The following is a 14,534-nucleotide window of genomic DNA, read 5'->3' on the forward strand; positions in this document are numbered from 1 at the left end:
TGAGTTGGGAAAAGTTGAGATTACCTAAATCCATGGGAGGAATGGGTTTTAGGGACATGAGGGCGTTCAACCAGGCTTTGCTTGCCAAACAAGCTTATGTGCATGCTTGATCAAGGCGAGATATTACCCCTCAGGCCAGCTTTTGGACACGGTGTTCCCGGGCACTGGCTCAGAAGTTTGGAAAGGAATTTTGCATGGTCTTGAGCTGGTTAAGAAGGGTGTCATTTGGCGAGTCGGCAACGGTACGATGATCCATACTTGGCGAGACCCGTGGCTCCCCCGACCTTACTCCTTCCGCCCTATCACACCGAAGAGGAATTGCCGCTTCAGTTGGGTTTCAGATTTCCTGGATAGTAATGGAGCTTGGAGGCAAGACTGGCTCAGAGAGTTTTTTTGGCCTATGGATGTCGACCAGATTCTGAAGATAAGGACATCGCCTCGCCAGAGGGATGGCCTTCTGTCCTGGTATCCGGAGAAGAGTGGTTGTTTTACTGTGAGAAGTGCATACAAACTGGCCGCGCACGATCAGAATGTTGCCGCGGCCAATGGTGCGTCCAGCAGCGCTCCTGAGGGGAACCGATCCGCTTGGAACCTCGTTTGGAAGACTGCGGTTCCTCAAAAGATCAAGATAAATGCATGGAGATGTATTACGGGGACGTTGGCGACACAAAGATGCAAGGTTTATAGACATGTAGCGACGAGATCTACCTGTCAGCTCTGTGGGGTAGAGGAGGAAGACTCGTTTCATGCTTTGGTCGTTTGCACTCACGCAAGAATTCTGTGGACAAACATGAGGCGTCGCTGGCCAATTCCGGGTGATGATTTTCTTGTACATGATGGTAAGGAATGGTTTGCTTCACTATTGGCAAAATGTACGGTCCAGATCCGGGATATGCTCATCATGTTGATCTGGAGGATCTGGCATCTACGCAACGAGCTGACATATGGGAAAGAAATTCCACCAGTGCCGGCCACGGTCGAATACCTGGATAGCTACTACAAATCCATTACGATCGCTGGGAGCTACTCAACGGAGGAAGTCATCAAAGGCAAGATGCCATTGTCGGTTGTCCTTGTCCCTTGCCGCGGTGAAAAGCCACCTGAAGCCCCCTGGCCGGCGCCGTGCCAGGGCAGACTGGCGTTGTCCGTCGACGGCTCGTTCCTTCAGGACAACGGCTCAGCAGTTATTGGCATGGTGCTTAGAAACGATAAGGGAGAGGTCCTCATCGCAGCATATCATTTCATCTTCTACTGCAACGATCCGCTTGAGGCAGAACTACATGCGATAATGCAGGCTTGGCCCTTGCGATTCAACATTCTCATCTCCCGGTGGTGGTGCAAACGGACTCCTCGGAAGCGCTATCATGCTTGACTAATGGTGCACTTCTTCGCTCGGCATATGGACAGATTGTCTTGGAGATCAAGGACCTTTTAGGTAGTTGGAAGTTTTTTCCTCAAAAGATCACTAGATTTCAGAATAGAGTTGCTGATCAATTGGCTAATAGCCGCACTGAGCGTGCCACTGCTGTTTGACTAGGCTCGGTTTCACCTTGTATCGAGGACTTGTGACCTCTTGACCGTAACTCTATACCCATGCAATAAACTCTCTTTACCCCCGCAAATAAAAAAAGATATCATCTACAATAGTATGATAGGATGCATAATTGAATCGACTGTCGCTGATGGCGTACGGTAAAGCTGGGACTACCAAGAAGTGGAAGGTTGATAATAATAACATCTACATGCATACTGATCATGTATAAAATAAAATAATGTCCTTAGGTAAGAGAAGTGGAGGACTGTCGATGTGCTGAGTCCATGAGCAAGCATATCATAAGAAGCCAACACCAGAATACTGTGAAAATAAATATAATGGTTAGAAGCAACATAACCTAAGTCTGTTTAACTATGCAAATAGTTAAATTACTAGGTGCGACAACATGGCAAGATACCCCGCAAAAAAAAAGACAACATGGCAAGATAATATATGGTGATAGCCTACAACGAATTGTTAATCATTATTGACTGCATATGCAAATATGTTACATTAGTTAGTGCTTGTATTACTCACATCCCCCGCTCTTGTAATGCAGCTAGTGGTAGGCTGGCTTCTTATGCCAGGACTAGCAATAGAACGGTGACTTGGTTGGGGTCCGCTTGAGGTCCTGGATATTGTTTGTGAGGATTGTAAGAATTTTATAACTGAGTAATACAAGCTGTTTTTTCCGCAAAAAAAAAAGATTGGCGCATAACCGAGAAAATTACAGTGAGCTAACTATGTTTGGAAGCATTCAATATCGATATCACAATATCACTAATGATATGGGCGCAGGACGAGAACAAGGGTTCGAGATGCATGACATATAAATATTTAAATTTGAATCATGGCTCAAAATTACGCAAATGATTGCGGAAATTCGCTTTGGCACATGTGGGAGCATATGCTCCTGCCATCGAAAAATATATTTCAAAATGTCCAAAGATTCTAAACACAAATTTAAGGCGTACATCTCAACATTGTATGTGTGCACACCAAGTTTCATGAAAAACCGACATTTTATACTCCTTGTGTAAAAAAGACCAAAAAAAGTCTCATGAAAAGCCATTTTTAACACTAAATTTTGTCTTTTTTACATGAGCCACAAAAGTTGTTGGTTTTCCCCGAAACGAGTTTGTGTGCACGTAGAATGTCGAGATGTACGCGGAAATCATTTTGTCAGAATTTTGTGACATTTTAAAATATGTTTAAAACACATTTTAAAAACCAGGAGCATACGCTCCCATGTGTCAAAACGCCACTCTCGTTCTTAAGCAATATCATAATGAGATGTTACTCCTTCCCTGTCTAATCACATACTATCAACAGTACATTCACTTCAACTTTTCTAAGATCGACAAATAAGGTTGGCCAAATAAAAATAGTACTACCTCAGTTCAAAAACAGATGACTTTATGAAGATTACGCATGTATCTCGATGAGATGTCTACCTATTAGCAAACAGAGAAAGCATCAGAATATCATTTATATAAAAAATTGCACACATATATTCTTCTTAACAATAAATATTAAAGTTGTGTATCTAAGACGACAACAAATTTACAGAAAATCTAGCTGCGCAAATGCGCGGGTGACCCTGCTAGTTGTTACAAGAAGATATGGGACATACGTTAACACCCCCCATCAGCCGAAACACCATTGTCGTGGATGCTCAAGTTGGACCGGAAGTCTTGAAAACCCGGTGACGGAAGACCCTTGGTGAATAGATGTGCAAAGTATGAACTGGAAGGAACATGCAGGACCCGAGCTTCTCCAAGGGCAACGCGGTCACAGACGAAATGCAAATCAATCTCAATATGCTTCTTGCGTTGATGTTGGACCGCGCTTAAGGTTAGCTAGGAGGCGCTGATGTTGTCACAATACACCATTGTTGCTCAGCATGGTGGTAGGTGAAGTTCATGCAATAGCTGCCGAAGCCAACATGATTTGCAACACCTTTGTACTCAACCTCAACACTTGAGCACAAAACGGTGGGTTGCCGTTTGGAGGACCATGAGATGATGTTGCTGCAGAGGAACACACAAAAACCTGAGGTGGACTTCCAGGTGCCGGGGCAACCGCCCAATCCATGTTAGTATAGGGAAGTAGATCATGTGATGAAGACTTGTATAACTGAATTCCGTAAGGAGTGTTAGGATTAATCTTGATTATGTGTCTGCATTGTATTTTCGTTTAGCAAGTAGTCTAGTGTAGGTTGATGTTTGTCCCGTGAAGCTTCAGCTCAGCACGCAGAGGAGGAGAGATATCGGGCTGCCGTGCGATACGGTGAGCACGGTGAGATGCCGATGGCAGCGTGAGGCTGCAGTGCCGTGTGATACGGCAGCCTCGTGTGAAGCGGCAAGATGCGTGTGGGAGCAGACTTGCTGGAAGGATCAGTTGGAGTTGAGAGACACGGTGAGTTAGTTAGTTTGTTAGTGCATGCGAGATGCTAGCATGCACTTCCCACGTCTGTTTGCATGCTGGCCTGGTCCTGTGTATATCTTGGAGTGATTCTAGGATTAGATAGCAGGTAGTGCATGCATGTACATGTATTAGTTGTGTGAGTGGGCTTGGTGATGGCCGGGTGCTTAGAGGATAAGGCCACGATGTGGTAGTGGCCTGAGGGTTGAGTGCCAGCCCCTTGTGTATATATATGTGTTGCAGTTGAGTAATGAAACGTAGGCAGTGAGGGCTGAGCACCAAAGATGTAGCCAATGTATTCATCAAGGAGAGAGTGCCTCGGCAAAGCTCTTGTGCTTCTCCTTGGTGTATGCGTGTGTGTGTGCAGAGGTTTTCACCATGTGGATGTGTGTGTGTTCATGAGAGAAGAAGAGAGTTGTGTGAGGCAGCTCGAGGTAGAAGAAGAAGAAGTGGCCCTGCAAGGAGAGGCGGCGCCAACAAGGAGAGGTGCCCTTTAAATACCTCAAGATCTTATTGATGAGCTGCATATGAGTGTCCCGATGTGCATGCATGAACAAACAAACTTGTTGAACCGCATAAGCAATGACCGGTCGTGTCAATGTGAGGTATTGCAAGGCCCCCACTAGGCTCCGGTAATGAGTGGCATTGGCTAAAAGATTACCTTCATGAGAAGATAATTTGAAGGATGTGTCGACGGGGGTGGACACGGGTTTACAATTTAGCATATTGGTCCTGAGGGTATTTTGCACCGGAGTTGTGGGCGGTTTACGGGCCGGGCCGTTTATTCGATATTTGTTCACGCGGGGTATTTTGCGCCTACCCTAAATCTGCCGGAAAAACGCGGCGCCACGAGCTTTTACCAATCTGCTGTAGATGCTCTAACCCTTCCAGTATATTATACGCGTGGTGCGCGTGAGATGCAAGTGCATGTGACTCCCATCGTATATAGTGCGTTATCTTACCGAACGCCCAGAATACCCAATAAAGTACACTTGAAGATCAACAACATGCCCGATTCTTTCCGGTGAAAGCCCAAACGAGAGCCATGCATGTGATGTGATTCATTTTACTCCCTCCGTTCCAAATTACTCGTCGCTAAAATGAATGTATCTAGAACTAAAATACATTTAGATATATCCATACGTGCGACAAGTAATTGGAAACGGAGGAAGTACATGACACACTGAAACTTCAATTTCTTTAATCGAAGCTGTCAGCCCATGTACCTTGCTCGATCTCCTCCCTACAAATCATGGCATTCTTCGCCGGAGCGGAGCTGGCTAGAAGAGCCATAGAGAGGTCGATCAGCGCCACCACATTCCCACTGCCACCCACCTGCTCGGCGAAATGGTGCCGCTCAAGCACTTTGATATCCGGATCGCCTGTCGACAACAAATAGGACTCCTTTCTTTTTGTCACATCCCCTCCCTCCCGCTTCGCCGCCGCCGGAGAGGACGCCGGCGAAGCCGTGTGCGCCGCAGGGATGGCGGCGGCGGGGCTCTTTGCGACGGCGCTCGTGAGCTGGTGGAGGTTCCCTCGAGGCAGCGCTGCGATCTGGCGCGGCAGGGGCCTACGGCGGCGTCGGCGACTGGATCAGGGTTTGGACAGCCTGGATCTGATGCGTGGTGTTGCAGCGGTGCCGGGCGCGCGTGGGCCTACCTGCTGGCCGCGTCGTGGGCGGGTGGCGTTCCTGCGTGGTCGGCTCGGGGCCTCGGTGGTCGGCGTGTCGGGGCTCTGAAGTGCGCGATGCGTGGAGGCGGAGAGGGGCGACGCTGATAGCTGGTGGTGGCGTGTCGCAGTGGAGTGCGCAGGCCAGTGGCGGTTTGGTACTCCTCGCTGTGGCGGCTCAAGCCAGTTCGTTGGTGTTGTCCGGAGATGAGGTCTGAGGGCCGGCGCATGGCAGGTGGGTTGGTGGTGCGACAGCCTGCGGGATCTGGCACCGGAGATGTGGCGTGTTCTGGTGGCGGCGGCACCGGCTGGAGGCAGCGGCGGGTTCCCACGACAGGTCAGTGACGGCACTGCGATGCTCGGCCAAATTGGAGTCTTGCGAGCAGCGAGTGGTCGTCATCTCTGTGCGGCATGGCGAGCGGCGATGCTCTCCTGGTGGTGCTGGCCTTGGTTTGTCCCGTGGAGAGGCAGGTCCGGTTGTTGCAAGGCTGTCCCTTGGAGTGGGCGACGGCCGTTGCAGGCGTTCTTGGACCTGGCCGGAGGTGCTGGTTGGCTGCAGTTCCTCGTGCAGGTTGGGATTGGATGATGTGGTTCCCCTGCCTGGCGTTCGGTCCTCGGTGCTCAGCTTTGCAGCTACATTGGGAAGTGTTGTGGTGGCGGCGGCGGTGTGAAGCTTCTTGGACAGTGCTATCAATTCCTTGGAGGCGGCGTGATGGGCGACGCGCGGATGAAAATCTTGCACGGCTTCTACCGGGCCGGCGATGATGGCACCTGTGGATGTCATTCCCCTTCTTGGAGGCGACGCCGAGCGTGTTCGCCTTTTTCTTCACGCTCCTGGAGTTGGTGGATGTCTCCGGGCGAAAGCCTCGATTCGACGTATCGACACGATGGCGGCGTCCTTGACGTCGTTTCTCTGTTGGGAGCATGGTGTTTGGAGACAAGGCTGACTCCTCGTTGCTCTCCTCCGGTTTTCGCCGCGGTCCTTTTTTTATCCTCAGCGGCGCTATGCACGTCCGCCGTCGGTGTGTCCAAGACGGTGTCTTCCCGGTGCGGACCGAGTCCCGCCATTCATCTGCCATTTCCTCTCAGGCGCGAAGGATGGATGGTGCGTTGACAAGAGAATCTCTGCTGAAGCCATTGGTCTTCGAGCGTGTCCGGCGTCGGTCGAGACGCGGTGCTTTGTGTCACTTTAGGATAGGCTCTTTTGCTTTGTACCTTGCTCGGCGGTGTTGTTTGCCTTTGGTTTTGATTGGTTGTGGTGTTCGTGCTACGCTCGTCGTTCGCATTGAGTGGTAGCTTTCTTGTAACTGAAATTCTACCTTCTATAAAGCTATGGTACAGCTAGGCCTACTCTCGAAAAAAAGACATCCGGATCGCCTCGCGGACGCTGGTCCGGGCCTCACGCCCGCCGCCGGGCTCCCCGGCCGTGCACGCCGTCTCCAACCTCGACCTCGTCCTCGGCCCCTTCCCACTCTACCTTGTCTGCGTGTACGCGCCCCCGCCGTGCGGCCTCGGCGCGGTGCTCTCCGCCGTACGCGCTGCTCTCCCGGGATACCTCTGCCGCTTCTTCCCCTTCGCCGGCCGCATTGTGCGCGACCCGGGGACCAACATCCCCGAGGTCGCCTGCAACAACGCCGGCGCCGAGCTCGTCGTCGCAGACGCTGCTGCTCCACTCGCGGCCGTCGACTTCGCCAACATCGAGCGCTCGCTAGGGCTCATCCAGGTGCCCTTCGACGCGGGCTTTGCCTTGTCGGTGCAGATGGTCCGGTTCGCGTGCGGTGGGTTCTTGTTGGTGGTCGGCACCAGCCACCTCCTCGCCGACGGCAGGGCGCTGGTCGTTCTGCTCAACAGCCTGATGGAGATGGTCTGCACAGGCGGGCACCTCTCCTGCGAGCCTCTGTTTGACTTCGACCAGTCTTTGTTCAGCCCGCGGTCACCACCATGGCATAGCCCATCGCTGGACGCCGAGTTCGCTCGATTCACGCCGGGGACCATGATAAACCCCCTCCTGGCCGCGGCCATCCAGCGGCGCCTTTACCGCATCGGGGTAGCCGACCTCGCGGCGCTCCAGATGGTGGCTGCGACAGTCAGTGGCCGCCGCCCGTCGCGCTTCGTGGCGCTGTGCGCGCAAGTTTGGAAGCTCCTCGCGCGTGCCGTCGGCGAGTCTGCCCCCAGCTGCCGCATGGCGTGGATCATCGACGGCCGGAGGTGCGTCGAGCCATCGGCGGGCGCCCTGGATATGTACATGGGGAACATCATCACGTACACGTCCCACGAAGCGGCGTGCCGGATCTTGAGCGCATGCCGCTGCACAACGTGGCCGCCATCGTGCGCGCAGCCATCACGACGGTGATGACTAAGGACAGGTTCCAGGATTTGGTTGACTGGGCGGAGGAGAACAAGGCAGCGTACAAGGACGGCGGGAAGTGGACGGAGGAGGTGAACCTTGGCCTCGGGAGCCCGGCGCTGGTGATCTCCGGCTTCGTCCCGTTCGTCATCAATGGGGATCTGGGGTTCGGGAAGCCGAGGCTGGTCTTGCCGTGGCTGCGGCACAACCGGCTGGGGTCGGCGGCGATGATCCATTGATCCTCGTGCCCCGCCCGAGCCGTGATGGGTCGTGGTTCGTGGAAGGCATGAGGCTGTGGCCGCGGCCGGTCGAGGTGGTGGAGAACGTCTCGAAGAGCTTGCTGACGCCGGTGACGGCCGGGAGTCTAGGGTTTCACAGAGCCGGCCGGCGAGCACTACGGTTCCCGTTGTTCGCACACGAACACGTCATCATGTACATCCAACGCCGAGGGTGATGCACCGCAGCTCACGTTGAAGGAGACCCGGCCGGAAGCGCGGTACGCAGGCAATCCGGCGGGTGCTTTTGAGGACCCGAAACCCCACGTGCCCGGGAGGGACCCCGTCTGGACGCGCGGCGGCTATGGGCTGCCCTAGGTCGACCTGATCGCCCCTAGGGCCTCGAGGTTCGCCGCCCTGCAACAAGAAGAACAGACGAAGAACGAGGAAGAAGAAGAACTAGGGTTAAGGAGAAAAGATAAAAGATAAAAGTGGTAGATGAATTGATCGATTGTCTGTTGTTCAATCGGCCGTCACCTCTCATCTATTTATGAGGCGGCTGGACTTCCCGTACAAGAAAAGGACTAAAAGTCCATCCAAAACGTCAAAAACCCTAACCTAAATCGGACAGGAATCTTTGGCAATTTCTGGACCAACTCGGTCTCACCGATTGGTTCATTTCAGTCCTACCGAGTCAACATTGGCAACTCTCTGGTAAATTTTTGGACCAACTCGGTCTCACCGATCAAATCAACTCGATCGGTCCGAAATGACTCTGCAACTTCTGTTTCTGTCCTTGTTTTGCCTCCACAGGTTGCATATGACCTCGGAGTAAGACGAATTTTATATCAAAATCCACCGTTTCAACGAGACGCACAACTTTGCAGTTGTAACTTTCTCCATCCGATGCGGTATTAATTAGGTTTCATGCCATTCTTCAATCTGGTGTCAACACGGGTATCTCCAAAATTGTCATATTTTTTGCACTTGAGCTCCATTTTGGTCCATCTTCATATTTATTTCGATCAGCTTGAAAAGGGACATCAAATGGTGACATGAACTCATAATTTTAGCCTCATCCCATTATAGACTCAAGTCACTCTTCGCGATCATGCCATTTTTGAGCGTCAACACATGCCCCCCTGTTTTTCGACAAAGGTAGCGTGCCGAAAAATAACTTGTACCGTGTTGGTTCTAAGGACGATGTCAACACTCCATCGGCCACTTTGCATGTGCTTAGGGCGATAAATATATATCAGCCATTATTTGTTTGATTCCTTGATGTAAACTTGGGTGAAACCTTCTCAACTTTGTTAACAATCCGATGATGAAGTTCCATAGATATGTATCTCAGGGTCATCCTCCGGACCATATTGTTCACCCTTTTGCTAGGACTTTGCAGGTAATCAACAGTGAACTTTCTCAAATCGTTGCTTTCGCCTGCATAAAAATTTCATTTGTGGCCGAAGAGGTGGACTTCGGTTCGGCCTTAACTCTGCTGACGAGACAAAGCATCGGCTATTGATAGAAATGCAATACACCATGATCAACATAGTAGCCGGATGCCTGCTGCGCCAACTCTCTTGAATTGTCATGTCTAGATGTGGGAATAATTTCAAAGCAATCCAAGGAGGATATTACATCTAGATGTGCCCCAAGATAAATTATAAGTGATTCGTCAAAACATTGATAACCCTTGGATATTTGTTGCACTACTCATAACGAATCACCGAAAGCCTCAATATGTATAGCACCTATAGCAAGTAAAAGATTCAATCCGAATAACAATGCATATTCGGCTTTGATTAACCGTGCATAAAAATGTTCTAAGCGACATAAGGCTTCAAAAATAGTACCATAAGGAGATATATAAACAACACCAACACTTTGGCCATTGCTATGAATTGAACCATCAAAATATAATCTCCATAGTACTAGAGAGACAAGGCTAATATCACTTAACATGTACCTTGTCTCGGTCTCCAATTGAACTAAGGACGATGTTAGAATTCCACACCGGCCATGATCAGATAGTTTCTTAGGACGATAGTTAAGTATCGGCCATTACCATGAGGTCCATGTAGAATTCATCCACTAAAGCATGTATAGCCGAAATAAATAAATAAAATAGGAATAAAATATTTCGGCCCCTTTGTATTAGCAACAAAAATGAAACTAACCAAATGTATAGTGATTTGGTAATACCCTCTCATGATATAGAAAATTATGTTGCATCCATGGATCAAAATAAATCCATGGAGGGTAATTGATCATACCTAGGGATGAATTCCATGGCAAATGCATTAACGACATGGTTGAAGAAAATGGATGATGTGCTAACCGAAGATTTTGATGTTGTGATGCGCACCTTCGGCTTAATTGTTTGTTGCTTTCATTCTTTTCCTTCTTCACTTTTATTGTACTTGTTGCAATAGAAGCATGCACATCATTTTTTGTCTTGATTGATCTTCTTGGGAACCCATGCCATGTTCTTCTTTTTCAGCTCTTGTGCACTAAGATTTTGTAATTTCTTCTTTTGCCAATATGATAAGCCGAGTGGGCATCTCGGCTGTGATTCTGTTTTGACCAATGGCAATTCTTTTTTGGCTTTGTGCACTCTCAACTTCTTTTCTTCAGATTGGCACTCTGATTTTTATCAATTGATTGCTTCACTTCTTTGCCTTTCATAGCCAATGTAAACACTTTAATTGGTTCTTTATTATTTGAGATCAAATATGAAGCAGCACACTTACGACCATCTCTTTTCACGCGGTAAACTTGCTTTACCACCTCTTTCTTCTTCCTTGAGCTCTGGACCAATTCCTTATGATTGAAACGGTCTTTGACGCGTGATTGTTCAAATGTTGATCTCCTTGGAGCTACATAGTATTGGTGAGATGGTCTAGAATAAGATGGAGAATGTGCCCTTATATCATACCTGTCCCATGATGAATATATATCTATATGAGCATAGGGAGGCATCCACGACATTGGCATTGGCGGCCCAAAATAAGGATATGAATATGTTGCATTAAAATTATCACTTTGCCAATACCAATCCTCATATTTGCAACTTGGGGGTGATCTTGGTTTCTTTGCATGATTTGGCCGATAAGCATTCTTCTCTTCACTCTTCTTTTGATATTTTTCCAATAGTTGTGCGAAAGTGACTTTCGGCTTTTTACCTTTGTTCTTACGTCGGCCTTTGTTTTCTTTGGTTGTGCTTGCACTGATCTTTGGATTTGCTTGCTGCCCCCCACCCAATCCTTGGCGTCTCCATTGTAGCTTCGATGGAACTCTCGCCCTCAAGATTATGCTCGTTATGCTCTTCAACAACTTCTTTACTTGAAAGTCTGATCCCATCACCTGGAGCTTTTACATTCTCTTTAAATGGATCGGCTTGAAGCAGCCGATGCAAAACTTTTTGCCATCGGGACCAATCGGAATAGACTGGTCATCTCTTGGTGTTTCAACAAACTTCAATCATCCTTTTTCAATGGCCGATTTAACTATTTGACGAAACATATTGCAATCCTCAAAACTATGCTTGAACGAATCATGCAACTTACAATACATTCGTCCTTGGATTGATGGCTTGACATGGTGATCAAGAATTCTTATGTAATTATTTTTTAGCAACAAATCAAATATTTGATCACACATGCTTGAATCGAAGGTATACCTTTTGTTTTCTAGCCGATCTTTTTGTGAGAACGGCTTTGGAGTTAAGCAAACGAATGGTTCAGATTTGGCATCTTCCCATTCGGTTATGAATTCTCTTTCGCATTCATTTTCCGATGTCCTTAAATAAGAAACTATACTAGCATCGGTTTTCCCAAAAGATTCTAACCTTGGCTTTAAATTTCTGAAACGAAGATATTTAGAACATACATGTCTCAGTTGAGACCAAGTGCAAGCCAAGTATGAAATAAGCAAAGCTACTCAACTAGATATGAACTTCAGATAAAGCAACGGGGAAAGCTTTTGCTGTAACAATAAGTCATTATCGGCCTTTATAATGGCGCAATGGTTGACCGATATGTTCCATAACAATTTTATTGCTATCAAGTAAATTACCCTTCTTCATTGGTCTTTCAAAATTACTTATGAGAATATTTCTTATAGATGCTTCAATAATGAAGTTGCAACCAAATCTAAAAATAGGTAAATTACTCGCTATGCATACCTCTTCAAATATGTTGGGAGAGCATGATGGTGGTGCCACTTGAAGAACATCTTGCTCCGTCTTTGGATGGCTCGCCAACACCTTGTCATCATCTTTTTCTTGATTCCGTGCATCATTGCTTTGAAGATCCATGTCAGCCGAACTTTGTTCGGCTACTTGTTCTTGTCCTTGAGGCTTGTCAATGGCACGGAACTGATAGGGCAGGAAGTAGGTTCCATTAACTTCAGAAAAATCAAGCATGGTTGTTTTGCTATGCTTGCCATGCCCTTTCTCAATAATGCTTGCCTCTTTGGATTTGATAGATTCGAAATATATACTACTTGATTCGGCTTTTTCAGCCAAAGCACTTTCAAGTTTCGAATCGTCCTTCTTTTCATTGATACTACCAATTGGCAATGCTTCTTTTATCTGAGCCAATTCTTTTTCTATTTGTTTCTGGCGGCGAGCGGCAAAGTTGACTTTAAGCTTTTTCTCAATTTTAGCCCACTCCGGATATGATTGCCCCCCAATGCTTTTAGATTCTTTCGACAATGACACACGGGTGTTGCCGAAATTTTGTAATAGTGTAGGGGGTGTATAATATGATATAGTACTAGGTGAAGGCATATGCATTGTTGTAAAACCATTTTTTTGCTCGCCAATTTTATCAATTGGCAAAAATGCATCTTCTTGCAAAACTCTAGTTTTTATTGTAGTATAATCAGAAAATAGCCCTTTTTCATGTTGTTCAAGGCAAATAGCACTAATCTTTTTATTCTGGGCTAAACTCTTCAATGCAGCCACCACTACCTCATCTTCTATAATATTTGGCACAATGGCTCCTATGAAATTTACATTTATTCGGCTATGACCAAAAAGGTGTGAAGCCGAATTATGAGCATCTACAGTTGTGTATGGTGCCGAAAAATTACTAACATGAGGTGTAGCATATGATGGTTGAGAGTAACTGGCCGAATAGCTAGTAGTAGCATGGGAAATTCTCTCATTCATCGGCATGGTTGGATTCACATATTGCAAATTAGATGCCGATGAATAAAAAGGTGAAACACTTTCTTGTATGCTATTGGAAATTTTAACATGAGGTGTTTCAAATTGATTAACCAAACCCATCATGTTGTTCATCGGCATATGGATTTGTGGGGTTGTCGATGCATGAGAGTTTGGATACATATGTTGTACGTTGCTAAAATCATAAGAATTTGAAGCATGAAGATTGTTTTGCATCGACCCTTGCACATAATTAGATGCATGATTGATAAAACTAGAGCTAGCTGATACATTATGCTCATTAGATGATCTAGCAACAACATATGCATTATTTGCATCTACATATGTGAATTGGGTATTCATATTACCTTTGTAGATTGCAAACCCTAGAAGATGATCTCTTCGTATCAAGAACGGGCCGGAGACCGTTCAAAGCTTCGTCCCCAGCGGAGTCGCCAATAAGTGTGTTCGCACACGAACACGTCACCGTGTACCTCCAATGCCGAGGGTGATGCACCGCAGCTCACGTTGAAGGAGACCCGGCCAGAAGCGCGGTACGCAGGCAATCCGGCGGGTGCTTTTGAGGACCCGAAACCCCACGCGCCTGGGAGGGACCCCGTCTGGACGCGTGGCGGCTATGGGCTGCCCTAGGTCGACCTGATCGCCCCTAGGGCCTCGAGGTTCGCCGCCTTGCAACAAGAAGAACAGACGAAGAACGAGGAAGAAGAAGAACTAGGGTTAAGGAGAAAAGATAAAAGATAAAAGTAGTAGATGAATTGATCGATTGTCTGTTGTTCAATCGGCCGTCACCTCTCATCTATTTATGAGGCGGCTGGACTTCCCGTACAAGAAAAGGACTAAAAAGTCCATCCAAAACGTCAAAAACCCTAACCTAAATCGGACAGGAATCTTTGGCAATTTCTCGGACCAATTCGATCTCACCGATTGGTTCATTTCGGTCCTACCGAGTCAACATTGCCAACTCTCTGGTAAATTTGCGGACCAACTCGGTCTCACCGATCAAATCAACTCGGTTGGTCCGAAATGACTCTGCAGATTCCGTTTCTGACCTTGTTTTGCCTCCACAGGTTGCATACGACCTCGGATTAAGACGATTTTTATATCAAAATCCACTGTTTCGACGAGACGCACAACTTTGCAGTTGTAACTTTC

The 14,534-nt window shown here is 47.7% G+C and overlaps 1 pseudogene; it reads left to right on the forward strand.

Moving 5' to 3' along the window:
* Positions 1–400: 400 nt before the first annotated feature.
* Positions 401–9,012, forward strand: LOC119283961 (annotated as a pseudogene).
* Positions 9,013–14,534: the final 5,522 nt, after the last annotated feature.

The sequence above is a fragment of the Triticum dicoccoides genome, chromosome 4A, assembly GCF_002162155.2.
Source record: "Triticum dicoccoides isolate Atlit2015 ecotype Zavitan chromosome 4A, WEW_v2.0, whole genome shotgun sequence".
Taxonomy (NCBI): Eukaryota; Viridiplantae; Streptophyta; class Magnoliopsida; order Poales; family Poaceae; genus Triticum; species Triticum dicoccoides.